We start from the raw sequence: 14694 nt of genomic DNA, 5'->3' as shown, positions 1-14694 counted from the left end.
TGATTGCATTTGTCATTCTGAAGAGAGACGTCACATTCAACTTCAACATTACAGTTCAGTTCATTATATTTGTGCATAATGAGGTTCTCATATTATCAAATTCTTACTTTGTGCATTTTGGAGCAATAATAGGACTGAGCAGTTCAGGAAATCTTTTGTTCCCACTGCCATCCGACTATTCAACACCTCTGACAAAAGCAGGGGATCATGATGCAGACTTAAAGATTAACTGAATACTACTATTACTACTATTTTGAATTTTCCCAAGGGATTCATAAAGAATCTATCTATATGTCTATTTTATAGATTATACTATATGACAATAGTTAGTAAAATACTAGTAGCATCCAATTGTACTTGTCCTTTGCATTTCTCTTTGGTGCAAGAATTTAACAAAAGAAATGGTACACAATTATAAATATAATGACATTTTTATTTGTGAAAAACTAATATTTTAACTAATTTAACTTAATTCAACAGACCTTTGACAGCATCAAAGTATTTGACAAATCAATCATCACACACAAGCTTACAGTTATGTTGTGCTTACATGAACATAATATGGATATGCAATCATTAAACACAACTTTGAAATAACATTCTAATAACATATGTATAAATTGCAAGGCTGTGAGAATGGAGATTCATTTTTGACCTTCAGGACACAAATCTGTGATAAATATTCTAAATCTATGCTTTCAACCATATCCCATGGCCTTCTTCAGTGGATGGAACCCACCTCCACATCCCACATGGCCAATAATTCAGGCCAGGAATCTCACTTCAGCCCAGGTCAGTATCCACACATTCATAACAGACCACGTGTACTGCTGCCTTTTGTTTCTTCTATTGACTGTTTATGCCAGTATTACGTATCATTTAGTGTTATAACTATACACACAACCCGCTTTAAAAACATCCACAACAGTTAAAAGCAGCCAAGAGTACTCAGCTGAACCGAAGTCTCTCTCACCTGTGCTGTCCATTAGGTCCAATAAGGTCCAGTGCTTCAGTTATGTAATGATACCTGGGGAAGCAGAGGAAGGCTGTGGGATACCATCAAAGTCTCCAGTTATTAACAGTCATATTTAACAGAGATATCGAGGCAATGACTTCAGAGCCGAGTCGCTCAATGAAACCATCAAGGGAACTTTTAGGAGCGAGGATGACGCCTCTTCATGTGTGTAATATGACACATGCTGTGTTTGCCATGAGCATGAGGGAAGTTTACTGTCACAATAATTAATCAGGTGGTAAAAGTGAGCAGTCTGAAGTGCTGTTCCTTGTCCATCACGTTTCTTATAATTGTTTGAGTCAAATAACTACTGGAGAACTTTTACCAATGGTCGTGATTTGATTGAGCTACAACACAGCTCTGACCAATGAAAGAGCAGAGGCTGGACTCATTGGCTGCAACCCAATTCGGGGGTTGAATCCTCCAGCGAAGGCGGTTTACGGCAGTCACCACCAGCTGTGCCCGCCCTTACCATTGTGTCCTGTTGCTTAGTAACTTTGAAAACAGGTAACTTTTTTTCCACAAAAACTTGAGGTTTTAAGGCAGTTGGCCAATGCTGATATTTAAAACTGTAATCCTCAGGCTGTCTGTTGGCCCACCCACGAATGGTGCACCCATTGGAGCCTTTATCGCCCAGGAAAAGAAGGCTGCATTTGAGGGAGCCTTTGAAATGGGACAGTCTAGCTGCGCCGCTGTGAAGCTATCCGTCTACAAATGCGGCCTCCGAAGGATGCGGCCCCTGAAGTTGGACACAGCTAGAGCAACTCACACGTGTGTTTGCAAGCTCTACAGGGTGATGCGTGAAGACTGAAAAACAGGAAGTGTTTTTTTTTTTTTTTTTTTTTTTTGAAGCTTCTGTTACTGGAAGTGAGGGCAGGGCATGTGTTTTAATGCCGTCTGACAGTAGACCAGACACGGCTGTGATTCAGACACAGTCCTGTGGAGATAGATGACACTGGTGAGGACACACTCATCTGTGGTCAGCAAACCCTCACAGAAACACACACTCACACGCATTACTTGGTCACAAGTTCCTGTAGACACACTTGAGATGACACCAAATAAACAGTGAACCCACAAATGCACATAAGGGGTGTTTCTCTCACACCATCTTCCTGTCTCTATCAAATTTGTATTGGTCTCTCTGTCCTCCACACCCACACACACACATCTACCTGCTTTACTCAGAGTTGACACACTTCCTCCTCACACACTGCTGACTCCATCTACACCGCTGTATGTTTGTGTGTGTGTGTGTGTGTGTGTGTGTGTGTGTGTCACATTAGAAGGAAAATCTCCATAAATCTCTAAAAACGTCATGTTCCATCGAGTCTTTTCTCATTAGCTGCCTCAGAGCCTTGCATGTAAACAAAAGTGTCATATGGGATGATCACTATGGAGAACATGACAGAGGATACACGAGTCTTCCCGGAAAACTAGAGCGAGCAGAAAGAGGGAGATTTAGGTAGGATGTGGACATGATTAATAGAAATGTCAGACTTGAAATGCTGAGGCTGCGAGGCCAAGAACAGCTGCGAAAACCAGGCTGGCAGAGTTCACGCGCACATGTGTGTTCAAAGCAAGTGTGTTGCCCTTAAGCAAGGCACTCAACCTGCTAACACTGCTGTGCGTCCAACAGTAGAGGACTGTGGTCACTGGGCAGCTCCCAGGTGTGAATGTGTGGAACGGTGTGAGTGTGAAGCAAAGTTAAATGAAGCATATTGTTTTTGACGGGAGAATGTGAGGTCCACTCGTCCTGGTGACAGAGACTGAGAGGAACATGTAGTGGCTGAGACACGGGCCTGAATGGCCTCAAGATGTGGCCGTTATTCATTTTATTCATTTTTATTTATCTTCACTCTAAGCATGAAAAATTTAACACCTGGCGGAGAGTGAGTGAAAGGTGGGCACGGAGCTGCATTTTATTCATAAATAGCACATCAACACAAGTGTCATCGACTATAAATCACCCAAAAGGAAAGGGAATTTTATTAATATGTGGTGCATTTCATAACTCGGAATGCTTAACATTACATTACAGCATGGAGTCACATGTATGCAAGGATGCAATAAATAGAATAAACATAAATGGAGTGTAGATGTAAATAGAAGAAAAACAAACAAATAGAAAACACAGGACAGTGTAGATCCCCACAGACATAAAATACATGCTCAAACATGAAACGGAAAATCTTTCAGTTATTTTGTTTTGCCTTCATTTGAGACAGACAGGAAATGCAGGCATGGTAGGGGAATGACATGCAGCATATAGTCCAGCTGGCTGGGAGTCGAACCAGAGACTTGTTGCTCAGGGCATCTGAGCCTATGTGGAGTGTGTGCCCTAATCATTCAGCCCTTAGGATGCACTCAAAGTGGTCTCAACATGGTTCCAGTTGTGGCAGAGCTCAAGTCACCCGGCAAAAAGTCAAAATGCAACTCAGCGTTAAATGTGGCGCCTGACTTTTTCAGTCACATTTTAATCAATGAGTTTTGTTAGCTTTAGTCTTTTTGTCATGCCTTTTATTTTCCTGTCTTCCAATCATTCTGGTGCTATACCTGTCACCATCTCCACTGTGTGCACTGTTACCATGGTTACAGGTGTCATACTCATCTATCACACTAGTCAGCGAAAAAGGCTGTGGAGGGCTGCAGTGTCGGTCTGTTTGAACTCACTGTTTGTCGCTCTCATTTGGGATGGTTGTCAGCTAACCGTGCTGCAAGAGTATGTTCATTCAGAATCTGTGTTCAGTTGCACGTTCACTTGATTACTCTTCACTCTCTGGGTTTAGCTTCAAGTAAGGGAAGATTTCAGTGGTTACAGCAATATTTTCTGGTAAAGTTTTGCTTTTTTTTGTTGTTTTTTTGCAGTATTGCAGTTGGCAGGACAAATTGTTGGGACAAAGAGAGAGCAGGGCTGACTCACCTTGCCATATCTGGCTCTATTAATATATCCACGGTCCAGCTGAGTGAATCACAGCAAAGTGGATATGGTCGTGTTTCAACACTGGGACGAGAGCCAGTTAAATCTTACTTAGCATTGTCCAACTGAAACACCTCCATCTTGGCCTTAAGTAAAGGTTTATTGAAAATTTAAAACTAAGAACTATGAACTGCACCCGGATTAATAGTCTACATAAAGGAAAGTGGCATTTCAACATTTTACTGTGTACAGCATCATGTGTACCCATTTAAAAGCACCAAACTTATTTCGTGAGATTTAACAGGACTAGGCGGAACATCTCGTGCAACTTTTAATAAGTAAGAGAGAAAACACAGACACAAACAAGCTACTTCTCATTATATATTTTATCAATCTCTCCACACAATCATATTTGGTAAACCAGTTGTTTACAGCCGCTTGAATAAGGTCAGTTTGCTGTCATCTGTAGTCTGAGACCTGCTGAAGTCGAGGCCCTCAGGAGTCCTACATCCAGTCGGGCCAATCGGCGTGAGAGTTGTGGGAGAGGACGCGTGGCTGGCAGCGTGGCAGCAGAGACCACAGCCACCTCGCAGCTTATGAAGGCCTCCATTCACCGCCGTTCACACAATTTTCATGCAAGAGAGAGACTTCCCCAGCGAAAACAAGCCCCGTTTAAAGAGAAAACAATTGCCCCTCCCTGACAAATTCCTGCTAATTTGCCAGCGCCGGAGAGGCAGGAGAGGAGCGGCGCAGGTGATGGACGCCTGCCCGTCTCGCTGCAGAATGTGTCTTTCTGTGTGTGTTTGTAAATGTGAGTGTGTCCCTGTGCTCGTAGATGTCCAGAGGTGCCAGCTATTCCACCAGTTTCAGCTTTGACACATCCCTGATGCATCCTGTTCTGGCGTTTCACTCGTCAAACGTCCAACATCCCTTTCCTCCAAACACTTACAACGTACCTCCTTGTCAAAAATAAATGTTTTTCTTTACTGCTTTTCTCATCTTATTTCGCATGTTGTTGTTTTTTTTTTTTTTTTTTATTGTGTGCTGTTTGAAAGTTGATTCGAAACCCCAAACTGAATGGGTATTTTCCTCCGGTTTCATTAATAACAACCGTTGGTAGCACACGTGAATGACTTGTTATTGTGTGTCAGTTTAACACGCGATGCAATATGACTCAGAGTATAATTTGACTTTCCATATTTATTTTTCTGCCTTATTAGAAATAGTGCTGCTTGTTCAGCAAAGGACTGTGAGGGTGCACTGTGCTGCAGGAACATGTTCCAGCCCATGGGGGAGGAAATGTGGAGGAAACCTTGTCTCACTTTGTGTGTGGAAGGTGCTCTTGGGCAACTGTGTGTGTGTGTGTGTGTGTGTGTGTGTGTGCGCGCTGTTAATATGTGTGTTCATTAAGCAGGTGGGATTCGTCTTCAACACTTTGGACATGTGTGTTTGTTTGTGCGTGAGGTTTAGGTGCTATGTGATGTGAGGCAGGGAAATAGAGGATTGGCACTGTGTGTGTGTGTGTGTGTGTGTGTATGGCCGCTGAAGTTGGTGGCAGGCGTATTTTATTGCAGCATCTTCTTCTGTAATAAATCTGCTGTAGAACAAATATTTTGCGTAATAATAATTGACAGAATAAATCAGATTTTTTTTTTTCTTTTTTTGTAGGAATGATCTTATTTGGCCATTTGCTTGTTGTTGCTATATCAAGCTTTCATATTCAGTTTACAGCATAATGGTGGAAGATTTACCTTTGAAATTCTTTTTTTTATTTTCTATTTTTTATTTTTTAAACAGGTGGTAAGACAGAGGTAGACATAACGGCTTCTTACTCTTAGCCTGTAGATTTTAACAGCTGAAATGAGAGCTGTAGCTGGCAGATTTAATTAGCTATAGCTACCTAGCTAGCTGAGCACATGTTAACTATGTTAGCCGGATGAAAACGCTGTCTCTTGCTTTAATGTTAACAGCTGACTGTTAACTTAAAACATTGTAAAAGGCTCTTTTTACTGGCCAGACACTTCTCAACCGCTCTACATCTTCGAGGCAGATTGGAGGCTACAGTGAGTAGCTATCGAAAGTGACAAGACCGGCCGGGGCTGGCTGGTTAGCATGCTAACTTCAGTAGAAGAAAAGACGTGATAGGGACAAGAGTTAACGTTGGTGTTGCTTTCCACAGCTGGAGACATCTCTTGGTGAGCGAATGAGGAATGAAGTTTGATCCTGAACTCGCAACGTTTCTCCTCGACTAGTAAGTAAACAGCCTTTAATGCTAACACTGGCTATGAAGCAATAGCAAAACTTACAAATAGCTCCTAACATGCACTTCATGACTTCATACAGTAGGCTGAACAGCTTTGTTCTTGTATTGTAATGTAGCACAGATTAGTCGTAATTAGGCGTACATAAAAATGAGTGAGGGAGTTAGTGCATCCTTACATCATGAACAGGGCTTTCGTTTTAACATAAACCATAACTCCACAAAATATAGTGAGCTAGTGAAATGCTCTTTGTCCTTGCGAGCAACACGTGGTTAGGTAACTACTATTACAGGTGGTAAACTCTTCAGCCGGATGCTCACATTTACATCTGACATCAGATTAGATGAACATTGTTTAATCCTTAGAATCCTCCTTCTGTTCTTTGGCGTTTGTAAAGGCTAAAAAAAAATACCATTATCCAGACTGTTTATTAATGCCCCATGCACACTGTTTCAGCATGCAGAGAAGTCCAAAGTCGGACAGGCTTGCCACACCTAGTTACAGTTGCTACACGCTGACCGGACAGTCACTGTTCAGTGCAGGCGATAAGCGAACCGTCAGTTTAAGAAGGTACAGTACAACTGGAGTGAGATGGTTTAACTCAGAGTTTCTAACCATCTCCCCCTCTATCAACGCTGCACCGCCTCGCACTCACACACTCACACACACTCCCGAGGCCACACTCCTCTCCCCTTGCCCTTGCTCTCCTCGCTTTCCTTTTGCAGTCAGCTGGCATGGAAAAGAAGGGCCCTTTGACTCATGTGGAGGGGGGAAATGATGAGGGTTGGGGGGTCCCGGTGCTTTTGGAGTCTGATAGTCTGGCTTGTTCGTACAGGCTTTTCCTCCAGGGTTTTGAGCAGTCAGAGAGGCGAGGGGAGAGAGGAGATTTCTGACGGCACATCCCCACCATGTGGACTGCTGACAGGGCCGCCACTGAAACTGGCCAGAGAATCACTGCACAGACAATGACCTGTGTATGGTTGAGATAAAGTCTTTGATTACTTAATAGCACTGACACTGTTTCTTTCACTCGTACTGTCAGATGAGGTTGGGTGATATTAGTGTAACCTTTGAGACAACAGATATGTATCAGTTATCACAGTACAGTGATGAAGCCATTAAAGGTATAAAGCCATTATTTTAATGTCTGTGGAACCCCACAATTACCAAAATACAACTGAATAAACATGAAAATGTAACTTTAAACTGTGTTCAGTTTCGAAGCATCTCTCAATAGTAAAATGGAATAGATCTGGGTGCTGTTAGGGTTGTGTCAAAATCATAGGCTGGACCTTAAAAATGCTGTAACCCCCCACCCGAGACAGAAAGTCAGCTTCTCATTAGTGTATGTTTTAGCAGCGTCCATTAAGAACTTTGAAGACTTAAAGTGTTGCATGTTTGGGGGAGTGTACTTCATCACGCCCAGCTGTGGTGCTTGCTTTCTCATAGCACTGTGGCTTCACCCAGGCTTTGGTTTTCTCATTTCAGTTGCTGATAAAGATGTTGCTGAGTTGTAAACACATTCCAGTTTTCAAATGTCCCTTCAGAAATATGGCCAAACTGAGGCTGTTGTTTTGCCGTCCAACTGTAGAAGCAACATAGTGGCTGTAAGATTATATATGTGGGTAGCAGGTAATATGCAACTAAAAACCTTGCTTACATCCATACAAGTATATTAAAAATAAACCTAACTTGTGTGCTATACAACAAAATGACAATAAAGTTGTCGTCGATTGAGAAGTCACATGACATATGCAGCCACATTACTTACTCCATATGGGCAAAAACATATCATATTTAAAGGGATGAATCCGGGGTGTATGATAACATGGGGCATCACTCCATTCACTCACTCCAACAAACTCAAACTGCGCCCCCACCCCCGAATCCCTTCTTGGACCCACTATTCAGTAGCTGTGGACCGCCGTGCTGACACCTAATCCAGAGCCTCCCTACCATAACATTTTCACAAGGGTCGCGAGCTGCGCAATAACAGCTCCACATGAATTGGTGAACTGCTTCTTTATAAGAGGAACGACACACACAATTAGTGTTCATTGGTGGTAGCCTGCCGCCACTTATTCCTGTGTATTTTTACAAGAGTTGAATGTAATCCTGAGATAGTGTGTCTTTTAGAGAGATTGTGTGTGAAGGTTTGATTATATTTTGATTATGTTTTATATTTAATAGGACCTCAGAGAAAGTATAAAGGGATAACAAAATGAACATTTTGTTCGATCAAAATAAAATAACCATTTTCTAGGGTTGAGTACATTTTTGATTTTATTTTTCTCTCAATATACCTTTATAGGAATAAAACCTTTCAAGCAAATATCTCTGATAGGCCAACTCAGACATCCTCTCTTTGCCCAGCAGTGAAACTAATGACAAAACTGGAACAATCTGCTTTTTGAATGGCTACTTTTATTTCTCAAATGCTTCAATCTGCAGCCTAATTTGTCCTGTGGGACGCCACACGCTCCCCATAAAGCCGCATTAGGGCTCCAGTGGCAGGGATAATGAATATGATTCAGACAAGGTGCCCAGCAGCAGCTCCGCCTCCCCGGCCAAGACTGCAGCAGCTCGCCAAGGACTTGAAGGCAGGCGTGCACACAAACACACACACACACATATATATATATTTTACTACTTTTAACATCAAGGTCAGCGTAATTAATCAACCCAAAACAATCATTTTCATTGGGTTTTAATATACATTCTGATTGTCATTACTTTAATTGATAGTGACATCATTTATTGCTTTTCTGTCCTTTTAAACACAAGATTGATTTCGATACTGTTAGAAGCTTTTAGCTTTAATCAGCTCTTTAATGAATAATGGGTTTACAGGCAAACTTTAAAGCTGCATGGGTTAGGCTTTTACGTAACAATGCATCTATTTTATCAGCCTAATTTAGTAGTTGAAAGTACCTGGATTCTTTTTTTAGATTTGGTGTTCTCACTGGTGTTTCTCACTAAAACAAAGTGTGTACATTTAAGACTTTACGAATGTGTTGAAAGCATGCATTTTAAAAAAAATATATTTTCATACTTTTTCACATCCATATTTACATCAACAGTTCTCCTCTTCCCCTCCCTTTTGCTAATGTATTGCAACATTTTTTGCCACATTATTGCCATCAACTGTTGCTGTATACTGTGAAAAACAAGAAAACAGGGCCCACCCACCAAACTATTGCTCTTAACAGGGCACCTTTAAAGTTCCCTGACACTGTTTTTATCATTTTGTTTTTGAGCACCATTATCGTGGACCAGTTATCTCAGTAACACCGTGACGGAACTTCTTCAAATCTGGCACAAACGTTCACTTGGAATCAAGGATGAACTGATTAGATTTTGGAGGTCAAAGGTCAAAAGGCAAGGTCAGTGTGATCTTGTAAAATGCTTTTTTGCCAATATTCAAGACTTCACACAGGAATTATGACAAAATTTTACACAAATGGTTAATATTTTATATGACTGGAAAAACAGGGATGTAATCTGAAACTAGTTTGTCATGTCTGTTAGTCATTTCGCAGATTAAAAAAAAAAAGTTAATGCCGCCTTAAAGCAGTGCAGTGGATTATAAGACAAGGACAGGTCAGTGTTAACATAGGTGAGCAGACGTTCATATGATCTGTCACACACACACACACACACACACTAGTAGCACCACTGCTACATGAGAGCAGCACAGGCCTTTCACTTAGGCATACCCCTCATCCCTCAGCACCTCCAGCCTGTACATCACTCAGCATCCCGAGCTGTGCTGAACAGCCCAATAATACTGTCAATGTCAACACACTCATACGCGCACACACACACGCGTGCACACATAACCAAGTACATGGTCTTGACAGACCCAGGTTTATATGGTTTCGATTAAGAGCAAATCTTTTTGCATGTACACACATGTAGTTGCACACACACCATCTGTGCACACAGTGAGGGAACATCCATCCACACCCCAGCGTGTGCCAGGGAGTTGTGTTGTAAAGATTTATATGACAAGGTGGCAGACAGTGGCAGGGCTGCGATCCTACCCGTCTTACTGCTGATGTTGACAGTATTATTGCTCTGACTCTACTTGTACTGCACGTGTGTGTGTGTGTGTGTGTGTGTGTGTGAGTGAGTGAGTGTGTGTTCGCACAAAGCCTTGTCCACATTCAAACAAATGTAAGTGGATTACAGAAAAATGTTAAAAACTACCTTAACACAATTGATACTCTCGAGTTCTGCTTTTAAGAATATTTCTACACATACATTCACCCACACGCACATTGTGCTGCTCTCTGTTGCCTTATCTGACTCTTACTTACTGTAGTGCTCACTCCACCCTTTCTGATGTGTGTTGGAGCTCTACCCAGCTCTGCCCCCGCACAGTAAAAACAGAAAGTACTTGGTAACTAAGGAGTAGGAGCTCTGATTATCTCTGCTGCAGGCGGTACAGGCTTGGCTGCAAACTTCTCTCCATCCATCTTCTCTTCCATCCCTCTGTATTTTCAACTGGGATGGCTTGTTGCCCAGGAATGACTTGCTTCATGTACGTGGATGGATGCAAGCTGTTCATTTCTGTCTGTAAGTTCATGTTGGCCTGAATGGACACTGAGCACATCAATCAACAACCTAGCAACACCTCAACAACCACTAGAGATCACCTAGTAACACTGTCACTTATTAGCATTGACATCTAATCATCTTTGGCTTACTCATGTACACACGCCACATCTTCTTCACTAGATGTTAGTAGGTTAGTATCTTTTCAGTACACTAATCTATGTGTAACACCTTTCCTTGTCCATGTAAACCTGTCGATTTTGAAGAAAGTGTCTATGCCAGTCAGTCTTACGACAACACCTAAACTACTGTGAACATTCTTATTCTCAGAGGTATCAGTTCATGATAAAAAAAGGTCATTATTTCTTTGTCCAAAAGACTCCAGGCTGCATGAAACACAAAGCCAAGCCGAGGATTTATTCATCATTTCTGACAATTTGAGCCTGTTTAAACTGGAAAACTACTGCAGTGTGATTACTCCGACCAACTAAGACCATGTACAGCAACGATTCCCAACAACGGGATACCGACGCAGTTGTGTGTTTGTGCATGTGTTGCAACTGAGCGCATAAAAAACTGGAAAGTTAGCAGAAACAGCTAGGTGGTAAAATGGTTGAAACACAGTGGTAATGGATAAACAGCTGAAATAAATGTAGCAGATATACAGTTTAAATGTCCAGCTGTCTCACTTTCCACATAGTAGTACAAACCAATCAAATCATTGATGGTTGAACTGTATGAAAACATATTCAATAGTATTAAATCACATCCAGTTTAAAATCAGTTCACCTTTGGAACATGATGGGTGGTATCAGTGTAAGGGTATTTGAGTTCCAAAAATATTTTGGAAACAATGATGTACAGTATCATGACCATAAATGCCTTAGAATGTTTTTTCCGTAGAGTCCCCCTTGGTAGTCTGTTCAAAATATTAGCAACTCGAACATAACAGTACTCATATCAGTGCTGACCTTTAAATTCTCACATTGGCTGAACTTCAGTAACATTCGTGCTTGCCTGTTTCTTGTGCATGTGTGTGTTTACAGTGTGTGAAAACCTGGCGCATTTGACTTGGCAAAGACCCTGCACCTAATGGAAATCTCACCATGTGACAAACCTTTTAGCTGCAGTGCCTGTTGGAGTGACACAGGTCAAAGTAAAAGGAGGAGAGATATCTAATCATAAAATGTAAAAACTGGCGCGGTGGTAATGACCGCTAATGTCTGTCTGACAAGTAGGAGCTAAGCTTGTGAAAGCAACATGAAAAGGCGACTGCTTTCTACAGTCCTGCTGGAGGCTGATGCCAGGACTGCGCTGCAGGCCGGGTCTGGCTGGCAGAGCAGCACTACTCTGTGGTGGTGCTCTGCACTGGTCTGCAGACTGTCTATCTGACTTCACCTCTGTTCTCTACCAAACCACAATGTGAAAAGCAACAGCTCTCCTGCTACTCACAGGCTTCTTCTAATGTGATTTAACATGTGTACATGTTTTTATATGTGCAGTATATACAAGAGGCTCCATCCAGCATGATATTTACCATAAAGTAACTGACAAAATGATTAATGGTATAAAAATATAATAAATTATCTTTTCTGGAAGAGATACAGTAAGTTATACCATAACTTCTTACTGGGGACAATCATAACATTTTACAGAGTGGAACCTCTATATTTAAGACATATTGAATGATTTTATCATTTTTTTCCTACCTTGGTCAAAAAGGTTTCTGATGTAGAGAGGAAGGGGGTCCATTGCCTGAAGGAAATGTATGTGTGCAGTCTGCTGAAGCTTTGCAGCTGAACCATTTGAAATGTCTAAAACAAGAAAGACACGAAGCTTCTGATGTTGAGGTGGCAGCATAAATAAAAATACTGAAAGAAGCTGAGTAGCACTGCTGATAAGATCTGAAGTGCAAGTGCTGAGTGTAGTTGAAATATCAGCTGAAGTGAAGGTGCTGAAAGGAGCTGATGATTCATTTAAAGTTCACACACTGAAAGGAGTTGAAACGCTGGCCAGAGTGTGGGTGATAAATTTAAGTGTCAGTTGAAGTGGAGGTTGTGCTAGTTCAAGTGTATAAACTGAAAGACAATGTCCACTGGAGTGTCAGCTCCAGCGTAAGAACTGAAAGCAGCAGTTGCAGATAGTGAACAGCATAAACAAACCTGAAAGGGTTTGAAGTGTGAGAACTGAAAGGAGAAATGTTGCTTTAAGAAAAAGACATTAATGCAGTTGATATGTCAGCTGATTTGTAAGTGTCAAAAGATAAAATGTAGATGAAATGTCATTTAATCTGTAATGACTGAAAGCAGTTGGATTGCCATTTGAAGAGTAACAGATGAAAGCAGCTGAAGAGTAAGAGATAAATGCAGTTGTTGCAGCTGTGCTGTTCAAGGGTGACAGTTGACAGTTGAATGAATTTTCTGTGAACTATACACAACAATCAAAGAGCATGAAACTCAAACTGCAAAAGGGTTTGTTTTCACTCATTTCTACTGCTTCTACCACAACTGCCCACATCCTAACTGCATTTTAATATACATTATATATTCTAACTAGAAATTTATAACTGCATTTTCCCCGACTTGTGTCACAACCTCTCCAAGATCTGTCTGCAGGTAAATAGGCTTTATTTCATTTTATAATTTTCTATTTATAATTCCAGTTATTAGCCACGTAAGCAAGTTTGTTCATCCAATATTTTTAAGTTTACTGTTATGAGTTCCAATACTTGTGTGGCATTGCTCTCAAACATGCCCCAAACCATCACAAAATCACACACATACACAAGTGTCAGTCTTTTTTTAACTGCCTGTTACTGTTTTCCTGCTGTGCTCAACGTCATTTAAAATAACTAATATGTCCTATAAAACCCAGCAGCAGTAGCCTGCTCAGGTTTACACAAATAATTAGCTGCAGGCAGACACAATTATACGCTGAGAGAAATATGACCTGCCAGAGTGCATGATTGAAACCAAAGGTAATGACCTCATATTGTGGAATTTCTCTTAAGCTCTCTGCGGTAAACAACTAACAGGACCCTTTTTTTTTGTTTTGGAAAACAAAATAAGCTGTGATCTATGGCTTTGAAAAGGGGATTAGCAACATTACATGCAACATATCTCAGTCCGTCACCCTCTCTCTTAATGTATGTAGGCACCATGTTTTTCAGGAACAAAACCAGCAGGGTGATCTGTGGGCTTTTAACTGGGCTCAGTACTGTGTACCTCCAGGGTCTGCGGTCCCCACTGACAGCTTTACAGGCAGCTGATTGGAGGTGCCATGCCAGCACAACAAGGGAGGCCTGCACCCACAGTGGCAGCCATGATGGCTCATGCATTTACTTTGCATCAATATCCAAACTCAAATTTTCCTGGGTGAGTACACAGCCAGACCACATAATCTTGACCCTGCAATATCACATGCAAATTTTTTCATATTAAAAATAATCTAAACAGTACTTTGTGGCTTATGAATTGTGTAATGGCAAGTGTGTATGCTTACCTAAAACTGGTTATTGAACAGTGTTTGGGAAGGCAGTTGAGGACACGCAAGCACACACAAAAGACACCCACCATGAGTGGAGTGTTTGTTGTTAGGGCCCAGGTTAATCTAAATCCTGGAAGATGGTAACACATATGACATATAAAAAGTTTTGATGTATGAAAAGTTCAAAGACCACACTGCCAATATACAGTATATTGGCAATCTTAGTATTTTGAAACAGGAAGTTAGGGTGGAATATCAAAAATGAAAGTAATAACATATCAGAAAGATGAGGAAAGAGTGGTCTAATTTGGAGGGAGGGGCAGATTTGTTCTTTAAAAAGTGAGAACACACACACCTATTGTATGTATATATATATATATATATATATTTTTTTTTTTTTTTTTTCAGCATTTATTATCACGTGGGAGTACAGTATGAACTGTAATGTGAAATTA

At 41.2% G+C, this 14694-nt stretch overlaps 1 long non-coding RNA gene across 3 annotated transcripts; it reads left to right on the top strand.

Annotated features, from left to right (window-relative positions):
- Positions 1-1405: 1405 nt before the first annotated feature.
- Positions 1406-14473, top strand: LOC139609004 (uncharacterized). Of its 3 annotated transcripts, none has more exons than XR_011685127.1 (5): positions 1406-5998; positions 6115-6186; positions 6653-6766; positions 8648-9579; positions 9725-14473. It is a non-coding gene; the product is annotated as an uncharacterized lncRNA (long non-coding RNA). The 3 variants fall into 3 exon arrangements; XR_011685128.1 differs by having other exon boundaries at positions 8648-10774; positions 11800-14473; XR_011685126.1 differs by having other exon boundaries at positions 8648-14473.
- Positions 14474-14694: the final 221 nt, after the last annotated feature.

The sequence above is a fragment of the Trachinotus anak genome, unplaced genomic scaffold (genome assembly GCF_046630095.1).
Source record: "Trachinotus anak isolate AG129_WGS33_773 ecotype Australia unplaced genomic scaffold, CSIRO_AGI_Tana_v1 ptg000025l, whole genome shotgun sequence".
Classification (NCBI taxonomy): Eukaryota; Metazoa; Chordata; class Actinopteri; order Carangiformes; family Carangidae; genus Trachinotus; species Trachinotus anak.
The sequence above is the reverse complement of the archived record's forward strand: the minus strand, read 5'-3'. Positions and strand labels throughout refer to the sequence as shown.